This window comes from Dama dama, chromosome 12 (genome assembly GCF_033118175.1).
Source record: "Dama dama isolate Ldn47 chromosome 12, ASM3311817v1, whole genome shotgun sequence".
Classification (NCBI taxonomy): Eukaryota; Metazoa; Chordata; class Mammalia; order Artiodactyla; family Cervidae; genus Dama; species Dama dama.
In genome coordinates this window covers 15,812,713-15,827,038 of record NC_083692.1, presented here as the reverse complement: position 1 = coordinate 15,827,038, position 14,326 = coordinate 15,812,713, and the positions used below count along the sequence as shown (strand labels likewise).

The following is a 14,326-nucleotide window of genomic DNA, read 5'->3' as shown; positions in this document are numbered from 1 at the left end:
CATCTCCTCTGTGCCAGGCACTGTTCTAGGTACAGGAGACGTGTGAACAGGTGGTGAGCAAGCCTGATACGTTCCTGTTCTCACGTTGCTGGAAGGAGAGACGCTGAACAAGGGTGCAGAGTGCTTTAAAGAGGGAGAAGCAACGGGTGCATCGTGCATGTGACAAGGGGACTGTGCCCAACCTAAGGAGGCGAGGATCCACCCTCCCCAAGGAATGAAAGTTTAAACCTAAGCATGGGAGGCCAGTAAGGGTGGACCAAAGAGGGCAGGCGGAGGATCAGGAGGGAGAAGAACACACCAGGCAAGAGATGTACTTACTAATCCCAGAACCCAGGACTGGAGTCTCTGAGTAGCTAAGGAACTGAAGGCGTCCAAAAGGGTTGGTGAGCGTAGAAGAAAGTCAGGCTGGGAAGGTAGGCAGGGGCCAGAAGGATTATTTATGTCCAATTAAGGAGCTGACCGTCTAGTCAAGGCTATGGTTTTTCCCGTGGTCATGTATGGATGTGAGAGTTGGACAGTGAAGAAAGCTGAGTGCCGAAAAATTGATGCTTTTGAACTGTGGTGTTGGGGAAGACTCCTGAGAGTCCCTTGGACTTCAAGGAGATCCAACCAGTCCATCCTGAAGGAGATAAGTCCTGGGTGTTCACTGGAAGGACTGATGTTGAAGGTGAAACTCCAATACTTTGGCCACCTCATGAGAAGAGCTGACTCATTGGAAAAGACCCTGATGCTGGGAGGGATTGGGGGCAGGAGGAGAAGGGGATGACAGAGGATGAGATGGCTGGACGGCATCACAGACTCAATGGACATGAGTTTGAGTAAACTCTGGGAGTTGGTGATGGACAGGGAGGCCTGGCGTGCTGCGATTCATGGGGTCACAAAGAGTCGGACACGACTGAGCAACTGAACTGAACTGAAGGAGCTGAGACTGTCCTTACTCCAATGGGAAATCATCACAGAGTTTTAAACAAAGGGGTGCTTTACTCTAGAGTGGAGAATGGATTGCCTGAATCTCCAGTAGCGGCCCTGAGTCACCGGTAACGGTTCTTGTGTAGCATAAACCCTATGGTAAAGCTTACTCTAGCCTGGTTTAGACATCTGAAAGAAAGCAGAGGTGTACACTGGGACCTCTATGCCTCCCACACTCTCCATCCCAGGCTTCAGAATCATACAAACAAGGAAACTTTAAAGCAAAATGGAGGAGAAGTGGCAATACCACAGTCCTGAGTACTCCAGATTTATAATATTACTACATCTTGATCTTGCTGGCAGAGGTCTTCCAGCTTTATTTTTCTTCTTCAAAATTATCTTGACTCTTCTCGGCTGTCTGAATTTCCATATGACTTTTAGAATCAGCCTGTCCATTTCCACAAAATAAAACCTGCCAGTATTTTGATTGGAATTGCATTGAATCTAAAGATGAATTTGGAGAGAACTGACATGTTTATGGTATTATGTCTTCCGATCTGTGAAAATGGTCTAGCCCTCCATTTATTTAGGGTTTCTCGAATTTCTTTCAATGATATGCTGCTTCTAGTGAACAAGTCTTACATGTATTTTGTCAAGTGACAGAGGCGACAAGTGATGTTTTAGGCAATTGTATTGGGCAAATGTTAGAGATACTAATTACAGGAAATAATGTCTGGGGAAAGTTTGCAAAATATGAAACTTTATGCAAATCTGACATATTCTTTCTCACCAACACTACAACACGTCATTTTGGAAAGCCAGGTTTCTACACACCCGTAAGGCATCTTTCCCAGCTATTGATTAGCTATTGATTAACCAAGATGCTGAGACTATAGAAGCAAGAACAGCCAAAAAAAAAAAAAAAGGGGGGGGGGGGACATTAGAGGCCAAGAAGAATAAACTCTTAGGAAAAAAAAAAAAACCAGCTTCTCAGTCTGAGATTGAATTTTACCCAATAGCCACCAGATGGCCTCAGAAGGAAAAAGAACTCACATCCTTCGATCAAAACTCAGGGACTTGAGACGCCTGATACAAGATGTCATCCAATCTACGAGCCCCTGAAACTACTGCTGAAAATCAGTGTAGACCAGCCCTCAGCGCGAGCTAAGGCTCTGCTTCAGCTCCTCTGCCCCGCTCCCACCTTCACAGGAATTCCCCAGCAGAGAGCACACTAAGGTCAGAGCTGGCTTCTTCCTGGGAACAGTCCCTGGCGGTGCTGATGGTCTCACCTCAGCTGCCTCTGAGTCTGAGCTAGTGACTCACAGCCGCTTCCCTGAGCCCAGCCTCACAGGCACCCTCCCCCTCCTGGCAAGCGCTGCCTGCCCCAGACCACAGCTCGGGTTCCCACCTCCTTCCTCTTTCTGCCGGTCTGGGGGAGACAATGGCCAAGAATGAAATCTTCAGGATATTAACAGTACTTCTGAAACACAAAAACGAGGCAGACGTTGTTGCTTTTTCACCCCCACATCATTCCATGGCAGTCTCTTGGACTCCTCTCTCTTATGATCAGTGTAACAATACTCATTATTCATGGAATGAACAAATATTTTTTTGAGCATGCGCCATATACCAAGCAGTAATTTAAGCACCAGAGATACAGTATGAACAGCACTGTCCCTTCCTTCCTGCAGCTTATACCATTGAGGGGAGAGGTGACTGTGTCCTCAGGGCAGAAGGTAAAGGACAGGGAATAGGATTTTAGAAGCCCAGGATCTTAGCGTGGGTTCCCCCACCAACCCCCCCCCCCCCCCCCCCCGCAAAAGCAGACCCTAAGATAAGGATTTGAGAGCAGGTCGCTTATTGAGGAAGTGATCCCAGAAGGCAGACATGAGCAAATGGGGAAGTGACAGGAAAAGAAGAAGCCATGGCATGTTAATGGGGTGGGGGGATGTAATAAAACTGTGGGAAACTGAGGCTCAGTCCTGGGGGTCCGTCATAGAGACTGTATAAAATGTGCCTAAAAGTATCCCACGTGGAGCAAAGAAGCTCAGAGGCTTATCCACCACCTCCCACCCCTGATCAGTCGAGGGTCACTCCTAGGACCTTCACTCCCTGATATCTCAGGCAGAGGCAGGAGCCCACGAGCACATGCAGAAGCTATCTGCAGGTGACCTCTGAGATGGGAGACATGGGTGTGGGCAGCATCAGCAGCATCTGCTACTCCTGGTCATCTCGTTTCCTTAGCAGCCCAGCACCCACTGTGGCCTCAGGTGCACAGCCGGCACTCCGTAAATACATGTAGAGTAACTGGATGTTTCAGGGCTTCCCGGGTGGCTCCGACGGTAGAGTTTGCCTGCACTGCGGAGAGCCAGGTTCCATTCCTGGAAGATCTCCTGGAGAAGGGAATGGCTACCCACTCCGTATTCTTGCCTGGAGAATCCCATGGATAGCGGAGCCTGGTGGCTTACAGTCCATGGGGTTGCAAAGAGTTTGACACAACTGAGTGACTAACATACACACACACACCACACACACACGGATGTTTTATTAAAGCTGCGCTAGAGTCATCAGGCTGAGCACCGAAGAACTGATGCTTTTGAACTGTGGTGTTGGAGAAGACTCTTGAGAGTCCCTTGGACTGCAAGGAGATCCAACCAGTCCATCCTAAAGGAGATCAGTCCTGAATATTCATTGGAAGGACTGATACTGAAGCTGAAACTCCAATACTTTGGCCACCTGATGCGAAGAAATGACTCATTGGAAAAGACCCTGATGCTGGGAAAAATTGAAGGTGGGAGGAGAAGGGGATGACAGAGGAGGAGATAGTTGGATGGCATCACTGACTCAACGGACATGAGTAAGCTCCGGGAGTTGGTGATGGACAGGGAGGCCTGGCGTGCTGCAGTCCATGGGATCGCAAAGAGTCGGACATGACTGAGCAACTGAACTGAACTGACAGTCATCAGGAGAAAGGGCCCTGATCTTTAATTTGGAAATAGTAGGCTTAAAGCACATTAAGCTGTATGATCTTGGGCAAGTCCCTTCTGATTTCAGATCTCAGTCTTCACACTTATAAAAAGGAGACTCTCACATCTGCCTTGCTTGCCTCACTGGACTGTAATGAGGAGCCAATGAGAGAAATGCTGTGAAAGGGCCTTGGAACACCAGAACACACTAGAACTATCTTTCTTGTGGAAAAAGCCTGGAATGGAATAGGATCTGAAAAAGTCGATTCACAGTCAAGTAAATTCTGAGTCCAGTTCCTCACTTTTTTTTTTTTTTTTTTTTCCGGTTCCTCACTTTTAAAACAGGCACAGTGATAATCAGGCCACAGCACGTCTCAGAGTGCTGTGACGGGGCTCATGAGGCAAGAGAATGGATTCAGTGGGTGCCGCTTCCTTCTGAAACTCTACAAAAATGGCAACAAAGGGATGTGGATTTTTAAAGGAGGGAATCATAAACTCACAATGACAGAGCAACAGGAGAGGAAATGACAGCAACAAAATGTTGGACGCTGGAAAGTAAATGGCCAATTAGCTAACAGCTTAGCTAGTAGAGAAAGTTAAATACTTAAATAGTGCTAGGGAAAGAAGGAACATAGCTTGCCCCAAACATCAGGTGCCAGAAATCTCTGGAAGTGAGGCTGAAGGTGGGGCAAAAAACGGGAAGACTGGCTGGAAGTCTTTTTAAGAAGTCAGAGCTCCAAATCTCCTCAATCCTGGCAGTAACTCTGGGGGTGGCTCCAGCAAGCTATGTTTCTACAAGCCCTCCAAATGATCCAGGGGCTCTCTGGAGATTGTCTGATTCCACCAAGGTGCAGGTTTATGGTTGTCCTTCTACAGACTTAGCTAGTTTACAACCCTGTAAGGATGGAAGTTTAGTTGTAGAAAAACTGAGAGCAATGCAAATGTTTCTTAGCCATGAAAGTGAAAATTAATTTCTCCTATATAGATACACTAGTCTTCAGAAAAACTAACCCCGTCCCAGTTCACTGCTCTATATTAAGTAGCTTTACATCCATTGGCAAATTCATTTCAATATTACTGATTATATAAGTCTGTTCAAATTTTCCCCCTAACTGGTTTTAACAACTTCCTAGTTCTCTCGTTTTATAACAAATAAATCTTTAACACATATTCATTTTATACACGTATGACAGCTGTTTTTATCTTTTTGAAAAGTATGCTTTAGCCCGTAATTCTCAAAGTGAGGCTCTGGACCAGCCACAGCATCACCTGGGAACTTGTTAATGATGCAGGTCCTCACATCTCATCCAGACCTGCTAAAGCAGAAATTCTGGGGGTGGGGCCCAGCCATTCATGCCATTAGGAGTCCCCAGGTTCTGATGCACACAAGATGATCCTTCAGTGCAATCAGGTTGCTTATTGAGGAAGTGATCCCTTGAGGCATTGGCGAGCAAATGGGGAAGTGACAGGAAAGGAGAAAAGTCATGGTTTGTTAATGAGAGGGGTGAAACTGCAAGCAACTGAGGCTCAGTCCTGGGGGCCCCTCAAGGGGATTATATAAAATGTGCCTAAAATTACCCCACTGTGGAGCAAGGAGGCTCAGGGGCTTATTAACCAACTCTCACCCTTGATTAGTCAAGGGTCACTCTTTTAATCTTCTGGACGAGCAGCATATGAGATCTTAGTTCCCTGCCCAGTGATTGAACCCCTGCATTAGCAGCACAGTTTTAACCTTTGGACCACCAGGGAAGGCCCACTCCTAGGATCTTCACTCCCTGGTATCTCAGGCAGAGAGAGGCAAGAGGCCATGAAACCTTGGAACTTGACAGTCTGTGTGGTCTGAAACATAGCTCTGCCTGTGTCAGCTGAGAACAGGCCAGGGTACCCTTTTCTCTCATCTCCAGGGATGCCTCAGCTGTCCCATCACTCACTCCCCATCTCCCCGCAGCACCAAGAGATGGAGCCGGACATTACATAAAATTCAAGATTCCTTGTGAGGAATAATTTTGGACTTACTGGCACCTGCTGGTCTGACTCTGGGACTGAAACCCTCAAGTTTGGGATCTAATGGTCCCAAAGGGACCGTGATCCCAAAGAGAAGGGATCAGCGTGAAAGGGAAAATGATCTCAGAACCCAGCCCCAAATGTGTTTGTTTATTCTCTGCCTCCTGCAATAATAATAGACTGTTATTTCATTGCTGGCAGAGGCGAGATAACAAGCCCATTGTGCGCTGCTGATCTGGGGCACATATGCCACCCATTTGTCTTGCAGCCCGACTGGGCACTCTGCCCTGTTCACAGGAAGCCCTCCCTGACAGCCGAATGCCACACAAGCCTGATAACTGCTTTTCACGGGGCAGAGGTGGGGATCCACCAGAAACATGGCCTCCTCTTCCTCTGCACAATGGATGGGATGGGAAGGGCACTCCAGCCACTCCTTATGACGGCGACCCGAGTCCTGCCGCTTAGCAGAGGCGTGAATTTGGACATGTTGCTTCCCTACTTCTAGCCTCAGAATGCCGATGGTAAGAACACTTTCCTCAAGGGGTGCTGGTGATGACTATAAAGCCCTTAACACAGAGTCACTCCCCGAATAAGTGCAGGTGTTGGTGCTTGGTGGTGGCGTTGGCTGGGTATGGGGTGGGGGGTTGATGATAAAATAAATTTCCTAAAAGTTCCCTGGAAGGAGAGTAGGAGCCATAGGTTAAAAAATCGGCATTAAGTGCGGGCTGAACTAACTGAGGCCAGGAAGGAGCTGGCTATAGAGGACCTGCTCCATCCAGGAGAAGCCCCCAGCTGGCACTGAGGTCCTGGGGCAACTCATGTGACTGTCCTTTGCTTTATAAGTGACAAGAGCGAGTCACAGGGCCAGTGGGAAGGCCAAACTGGAAAATCTGAGCGGACACTCTTTGTTAAGCAGGAACACACTAATCAAATGATTTTTTCTCCTCCTTTATTTATCGCCAAAATCCTTGTCTTATCAATGAGATCCTCCTAGGCCCAGCTAGAAAGGCTCTGCTTACCTAAAACCAGCAGTTGCCAACAGGAGTGACTGTCACAAGTGGGGACTTGCTTCTGGCCTCTAGCAGGTAAAGGCCTTGGATGCTGTAAACATCCCAAAACGCACAGGTCAGCTCATCACAATCAAGAACCGTGCAGCCCCGACCACCAGCAGTGCCTAAAACCAAGCACCGTTGCCTGGATTAGAGTGAATCTCTCCCTCCTCAGTGCTCTTCAAATACCTCGTTTGAGCCTGTGTCGGGGCACTGGCCTGACTCTGCCAGGTGTTGTGGTTAGCTGGTGGCCTCCTGGGGTAGCAGAAAGGGCACAGCCTCTGAAAACTGGCTCTCAGTCACCCGCTGGCAAGGCCCCAGAAACAGTCCTTTAGCTTCTCTGAGGCCATTTCCTCATCTGACAATGGAACTTGGAATCCTAATTTGCAAGGTCATGGTAGAGATGGTATAAAAATCTCTGTAGAGAGCCCTTGGCATGTGGTAAGTGCTCAGCAAGTTACAGGGTCTTATCTTCCTAGACACAACCCAGAGGACCACAGTAATGTCTTACATATCTTTACATCACCTATGGAATCTTAGGCTATGCCATGCACAAAGCAGGTGCTCCGAAATGGTTGAACTAAAGCGAAATCTTGCCTGGAAGCCAAGGCTCAAGAAATAAGCCTAACCTACCTCATGAACCTATAGTCCGACAACCTGTGAATGGTTTTGCTTTAGTCCTTAGGAGGCACCACTACTTCAGAACAGGATCTGCTTCTTGTTGTCACCAAGTCTTGGGTCCTTCCAGTGAGCAGGGAGGTTGAACTTGACCTTTGATTCTTTCTGTTACAGTCAGAGCCTTGGCTACTGCTTGGGAGCAGCTACCACCATCCAGCCATTCCCACCCAGCTGACCAACTCGATAACCTGCCAGTAGCCAAACACCTCCATGCCGCAGCAATGTGGAGAACAAAGTCAAAGGAAATGCCAATTTCCTAACAAAGGAGGGATGCAAGTCTGGATAAGTATGATTTGCTTGGAAAGTGGGAGGGGCCATCACCCCGTCCTCCAGATTGATCAGAGCCTTCCTAAACACACACCCGTCCATGTCTACCCACAGATACACCCAGCCTGGCCACATGATGGAACAAGTGTGAGAAGACCAACTCTATCCCTCTGCACTGTAAAGCTCTCAAGGGCTCATCTATTGCCGGCTTCTTCCCTGATACCAAAGACATCAAGAGGGGCTCCCCTGGTGGCTCAGCAGTACGGGATCCACCTGCCAATGCAGGAGACACAGGTTCAACTCCTGGTCTGGGAAGATCCCATATGCCTCAGAGCAACATGCCTAAGTGCATGTGCCACAACTACTGAGCTTGTGCTCAAGAGCCCGGGAGCCTCAGCTTCTGAGCCCACATGCCACAACTACTGAGCCCATGCACCCTAGAACCCGTGTTCCACAACAGGAGAAGCCACTGCATTGAGAAGCCCGTGTACTGCAACTAGAGAGTATCTCTCCCTCACCACAGACAGAGAAAAGCCCGCGCGACAACAAAGACCCAGCAGAGCCAAAAGTAAATACTTTTTTAAAAAAGACATCAGGGAAGGCATATTGGACGACGAGGGAGACAGAATGCAAGTGTGATCCCTGCCAATAACAGGCTGTGCAGTTTTCAGCAAGGCTCATCATCTCTCTGAGCCTCAGTTTCCCAACTCTGAAATGAAACCTGGATGAGCAGGGTCCTTCTGGCTGTGATATCGTTTGCTCTTTCTATGGCCAGTTGTGGCTTCACTCCCACATAGACCCGCTGAATGCCATGCACACAAACCTCGGTCCATTCCGAGTCCAGCCCTTGCTGCTCTCCGCAGTCTGGATCGTCTATTACTTTACTAGGTGGCCCCAGAGAATGGCAGGGGCTCACGGTCTCCCTCCCTCACTGTTAAAGTTCTTTGGAATAAGCACAACAGTCCTGCTCCTTCACAGCCCCCAAAGGCCAGGCTGCCCAGGAAGTATCAGGCTGGGACTCAGATTGCAAAGATACATGGTTACACAGACACTCTGCCAGCCCCCAGGAATCCAGGCCAAGAATAGCTAATGCTTGCACCAAACATGGGCTTCTCTCTTAGCTTGGTCAGGGGAAAAAATTCTCCTGCAATGCAGGAGACCTGGGTTCGATTCCTGGATCAAGATCTCCTGGAGAAGGAAATGGCAACCCACTCCAGTACTCTTGCCTGGAGAATTCCATGGACAGAGGAGGCTGGCAGGCAACAGTCCATGGGGTCACAAGAGTCAGACATGACTTAGCGACTAAACCCACCACCACACCAAACATACACCATAATTTCTAGGTGTCCAAGTGCTAACCGCTCCAGGTACAACACTGCTCTTAGCTGCTTTCTCCAAATCCCTTTAATTCCCTTAATAAAAGAAATCCAGGCACAACCATCAGCGAAAAGGAGAACTCCATTCCAAATCCCCCCTCCTGTCTTATCTCTGAATTTTCTTCCCTCCAGGCTCCCAGGAGCTCTGAGCTCACTGTCTGGGTCACATCAGCTCTGGCACTCCCCCTGACACACAAAGGACTGCATCTCACCTGCACAAAGCTCTCTTTTCCACGCAGATCCAGAGCAGAGCACCACTGTCTGCCAGCTGCCCTGCACTCTGAACTATGGGGTAGTCTCAGGGTGGCAAGGGAGAGAGTACCAACTCCGGGATTGGAATCCCAGCTGTACCAGGTCAGACGAGTTATAATCCTCAATCTTTTTGCATCTTTGTTTGCTCATTTATAAACTGGTATTAGCAAAACCTACCTTCCAAATGTCCTGGGGATTAATGAACAGACCTATACTAACAGCTCAGGAAAGGGTACTGTCTTTACAGGTTTTTCACCAACTTGGCTGAGTAACACAGCTCCAGGCAAAAAACACTCAAACAACTTGAAACAGAAGCATTTTAAAACCAGAGTTCTATTGGCACTCTATTGGACGCGAACTGGATTCCTTTTGGACTAAAGAAGAGCAGACTCATTCTTCTCTGAGAACTGTGCATTGATTCAGACAGATGCCAAACGCAGGGAGAACTCTGATTCTGTTTTAAGAAGCCCAGGATGGAGGTCAGACCCATGCTGACTCAGGTTTTCAGGTTATCTGAAGCAGCTCACTTCACTGGTCAGACCAGCTTGCAGTGGTTCTCAAGCCCAGATACACATTAGCATCAGTCAGGGAGCTGTTCCAACCCATGGGTGTGCATGCCCCATCCCAATTTCACCAGAATCTCTGCTGGGTAGGGCGGGGTGAGCATGTGTGTGTGTGTGTGTGAGTGTCTCAGTCGTGTCTTTGTGACCCCATGGACCACAGCCTACCAGATTCCACTGTCCATGAAATTCTCCAGGCAAGAATACTGGAGTGGGTTGCCATTCCCTTCTCCAGGGGATCTTCGTGACCCAGGGGTCAAACTCGGTTCTCCTGAATTGCATGCAGATTATTTACCATCTGAGCCACCAGGGAAAGGCAGGGTATCAATAATCTAAAGAGCTCCCCAGATGATTCTCATGTGAGATCCACTGGACCAAATAGCTCCATGATCCCTCCCAGGCATACTAGAACCTAAAATAATGTATGATTCAGAGTAAACACTTATTTTTTTTCATTTACTTTTATTAGTTAGAGGCTAATTACTTTACAATATTGAGTAAACACTTAATATGCATTTGCTGAATAAATGAATGAAGAGTCTGACTCATCTTTTTGGCTATTTCCATATTCACAATGTATGGAATAAAAGAAGAGCAGAAAGAGCCGGATTCCTAGGAATAATCCCAAAGCAGTAGTGTCTAGTAGAAATTTTTTCAGCAATGGTGGAAATGTTCTATAATCTGTGCTGCTCAGAACAGTAACTGTAAATGGGATGTGGCTACTGAATCCTTGAAATGTGATCAGTGTGACTCAGGAATTGAATTTTAAATTTTATCTAATGTTAATTAAATTCAAATAGTCACATGACTCTGGCTACCATATTGGCTAGTGCAAACGTACAGTATCTATCCTTAATAAACACATCTACAACCGTGTACTTCCATGTCCTTCTTTTACTGACAGGATCCCATTTTCATTTAAGGCAGCCCCTCTTTCACCACCACCTGCAGTCTTTTGGGGACAGCTAATGAAGTTGCCTTGGCCTCCTCCCACTACGGGTTGAGCCCAAGACACAAGCTACGTCAACCAGATTCTCCTCTCCAGGAATTTTGCTCTAGCTTCAGTGTCACAAGAATAGAAAATGAGTTGGAGTAGATTAATATCAGTGTTGGTGTTGGTATAAGGACACTGTGTATCGGTTTCCAGGACATTAGTCCAGAGTTTCACCACAGTGATATATGATGTGAGCTAGGCATCTGTGTATTAGTTTCCAGAACATTAGTCCAGAGTGTGATGATCACAACAGTGATACATGATGTGAGCGAGGCATCATTATCATCCTTGTCATCATCAAAGTCACTGATGTGCCAGCTCCTGAACTAAGTACTTAGGTTGCCTAGCTTCCCTGTGCATCCTTTCTTCATCTGTAGAATGGGAATTAACTCGTCCTAACCTCTTCCAGCGTTTTTGTGAAGACAGACAACGTTCATAGAGCTTTGAGCCAAATAATGAGTTACTCAAGTGTTGTTTAGTGGTATTGCTCTCTGGGCATTGGTGTAGGGGAATCATGAAAAGATTTGAGGCAAGACACATTATCTGGGCCCAGTTCACAAACTGCGTGACACCAGGCAAGACACTAGTCATTTCTGGGCTTTCAGCTAAAACGAGACAGCGTTAGATACATCCTTTTCCAGTTTCTCAATTTTCTAACTTACTTGCATGCCCCACCCTCCTTGCCTGACACCCATCCCTCACAACTTCTAAGAATACACTACAGAAAAGTCTCTAGCCAAGACCATGCTGGCCTTGTGGCCAACTCATTTCTTCTTTCCCCAACAACCCACCTGACCAGAAAGTTGTCTGGGGTAAGCACTCTTATACTGTGTATTAAAGCATCTAGCAAAGCACTCTACTGAAATTGTGCTGAAACATCTCCTCCACTGGTAGACCACAGGCCTGCCAGGACAAAGACCATGTCCCTCTTATTCACCACTGTATCCCCAGTGCCTAGTACAGAGTCAGGCACATAGAAGGTGCTCAATAGGTATTACTGTTTGAATAAATACCCCAAATCTATTTTACTAGTTATCATTTCAGGAAACCCACAGTATTTGTTACTTAATGCTGTATAATAATAAAGTATCTCAATAATAAATCTCGATGAATAAATAATAAAATCTCAATATAATAAAGTATCTCAAAACTTACTGGCTTAAAACACCAATGATCACTGCTTATCTTCCAGTTTTTGTGGGAGAGAAATTCAGACGGGGCACCGTGAGGATGGCTTGTCTCTGTTCCACATCTGGGACCTTGGTTGGAAGACTCAAAGGCTGGGGCCGGAATTGGCTCAGTTCACCACTGTCTGGTGGTTGAGGCCGGCTGTTACCCGAGAGCCAAGCTGAGCTGAGCTGAAGATACCGGCCAGGTCACCTCATGTCACCTCCGCCGTGCGGCTTGTGCTTCCTCACAACATGGTGGCTGGGTTCCCAGGGTGGGCGTCCTAAGAGAGTAGAAGAGAGCCTCCTTTAAGGAAAGAGACAGAGGAAATGTCTCCTTTTAATGATCTAGGCTTCAGGGGTCATCCCATCACTTCCACCACCTTCTATCCATGAAAAGCCTGTCACTACGTCCAGCCCACATTAATGAGAAGGGAATTAGACTCCATCTTCTGAGAGAAGTGGTAAAGAACCTGCACATCTACTTTAAAAGAACCACAACCACTGAGTTAGCACAAGAGGCAAGATGCCTGATGAAAGCTAAGTGTCTGGAGAAGCAAGAATTCAGTTCAAATGATTAGCTGTGTGAACTTGAGGAAACGATTCTCTGAGGCTGGGTTTCCCTGCCAAAACAATGAATAGATTGCAATTATTGTTCCCTGGTGCTATCTACCAGCTTGGAGTCTTCTTGCCTCAGTTCAGTTCAGTTCAGTCTCTCAGTCGTGTCCCACTCTTCACGACTCCATGAACCGCAGCACGCCAGGCCTCCCTGTCCATCACCAACTCCCAGAGTTTACTCAGACTCATGTCCATTGAGTCGATGATGCCATCCAACCATCTCACCCTCTGTCGTCCCCTTCTTCTCCTGCCTTCAATACTTCTTGCCTCAAGATCTTAAAAACATCCCCTCTTAACTAGCCTTCATTATTATTATTATTATTATCATTGGCAGCATCACATGGCATGTGGGATCTTAAGTTCCTGACCAGGGATTGAACCATGTCCCCTGTATTGGAAGGGAAGGGTCTTATCCACTGGACCACCAGGCAAGTCCTTTAACTAGCTTTCTTGAAGTCCACTGACTTCCCATTTCTGATCACTCCTGGTTTCTGACACTGGAGGCAGCAAGAGGTTGCTCCTGGATCTAAGGGCCCCAGGATTCATCCACCAGGGGCAACTCTAAGAAACAGAAGTTAAACCACTGAGGACCTCAGGATTCTCCAAGGCCTTTTTGGTCCCAGCCCTGGGGACGTTGAGAAACAATCGGCAGCAATCACAGCCTAAGGAAGCTGAATCTGCATGCCGGGGGCCCAGGAAGTTGCATTTACTTTTTCACAGTAACTGCTGGTGGAGGAGCAAGGGGAGGAATCTCAAAGCATGTACCCTAACCCTAACTGACTCATTTTAGTATTTTAGTCAAGTTCCTTGATTTTGTTCCTGGTTCGTGCCACCACTTTGTGGAAGGATTAGGAGGAGGGAGGGTGTCTTGGGTCTCCGCAGTCCTACACCCCCATCCCCACCCCCACCCCGCCCTGCACACAACAGTGACCCGTACTTTCGCCTTTTCTCTGGACCGGCTGACCCTCCCTAGCCATCATCTCCCATGGGTCACGGTCCTAAGACCCGGGGCGCAGCACCCCCCACCCCCGGCCAGTCGTGTGCCCCAGGGTTCCCAGAGGCGAGTCCAGGGAGGCCCACAAGGGGCGAAGCCGGCGCACCCCGCTATAGCTGGTGCAGGTTACCGGGTGGAAGCGGATGGGTTTTTAAGCCTTCACTCGCAGAGATCGTGATCCTGACCTTTGGATAGCCTCCTCTAAGGAACACGAGCGCTGGGAGGTCTCTGCTCACCCAGTGGGAAGACCTCGGCTGGCAAATGGGGGAAACCGAGGTCCACAGAGGGCAGGGATCTGTTGGACGTCCCCGCGGGAAAACAGACCACTGAATCCGGTCTAGAACCCTGGACTTCCAGGCCATAGTCTAGTTTCTAGACCCTGAGCGCCCCAGCCAGGCAGTCTCCCTAGGAAGTACCCAGCAGCCAGCCTTCCGAGACCGGAATCTCCGTGGAGTTTGCGCTCGCTTTGGCAAGCTGCGAACATTTCCCACGC

The 14,326-nt window shown here is 48.0% G+C and overlaps 2 long non-coding RNA genes across 2 annotated transcripts in view; one reads left to right on the top strand and one right to left on the bottom strand.

The window, feature by feature from the left end:
• LOC133065985 (uncharacterized) overlaps positions 1 to 14,216 on the bottom strand; it is a 30,609-nt gene extending 16,393 nt beyond the window's left edge. Inside the window, exons 1-2 of the long non-coding RNA XR_009695050.1 lie at positions 14,019 to 14,216; positions 12,211 to 12,505 (exon numbers count right to left, since the gene is read on the bottom strand). This is a non-coding gene — a long non-coding RNA (uncharacterized LOC133065985). The remainder of the gene's footprint in view (positions 1 to 12,210; positions 12,506 to 14,018) is intronic.
• On the top strand, positions 6,168 to 9,012 carry LOC133067161 (uncharacterized). Its single transcript, XR_009695213.1, has 3 exons — positions 6,168 to 6,400; positions 7,721 to 7,892; positions 7,988 to 9,012. It is a non-coding gene; the product is annotated as an uncharacterized LOC133067161 (long non-coding RNA).
• Positions 14,217 to 14,326: the final 110 nt, after the last annotated feature.